Genomic DNA, 608 nt, shown 5'->3' with positions numbered 1-608 from the left:
TCTTAAAGGGCCAGCACCAGAAACAGGATATTGCATAGACAGGTACAGGGTATATTAGGTTTCTCTTTCCTGGTGGGCGGGGCCTGTTCTACGTGTTTAGCAAGCTAGTGTTCAGGTCCCCATATTGCTTTACCCTGTGCCTTGCCCTGTATTAACCCTGTCTGTCTCGCAGAGCCTGTCCTGCCACGCCAGCCGCTCCGAACCAAGTCCATCCCTGGACCCTGATGGTGACTTCGGCGGATGTTCCACCACCTCTTCAGCTCCGCCAGTCTCCAGTCCCTGGCTCCGTTCGGTGACCCGCCCCATCGCTCAGCAGGTTCCGGATTCCGCCTGACCCTACAACCCGGCCAAGGATCCTGAGCCTCGTCACCCGGACTACCGTCTAGAACTCCGTGGGTTCAGCCACATCCACCTTTCCTGCTCCTCTACGGACTGTCTGGCTACCAATAGTGCTTCGGCTGCCGTGCATCAGGACCCTCTGGCGGGGTGACCGGCCTGGCTGCCTCCTCAGGGGAAATCGGTGTACGGTCCAGTGCTTCCACCATCCGGACGTAACAAATATATAGGAATAGATCCCTCTGTGTGTAATGACTATATAATATATAGGA

Source organism: Anomaloglossus baeobatrachus, chromosome 11 (genome assembly GCF_048569485.1).
Source record: "Anomaloglossus baeobatrachus isolate aAnoBae1 chromosome 11, aAnoBae1.hap1, whole genome shotgun sequence".
In the NCBI taxonomy this organism is placed as follows: Eukaryota; Metazoa; Chordata; class Amphibia; order Anura; family Aromobatidae; genus Anomaloglossus; species Anomaloglossus baeobatrachus.
The sequence above is the reverse complement of the archived record's forward strand: the minus strand, read 5'-3'. Positions refer to the sequence as shown.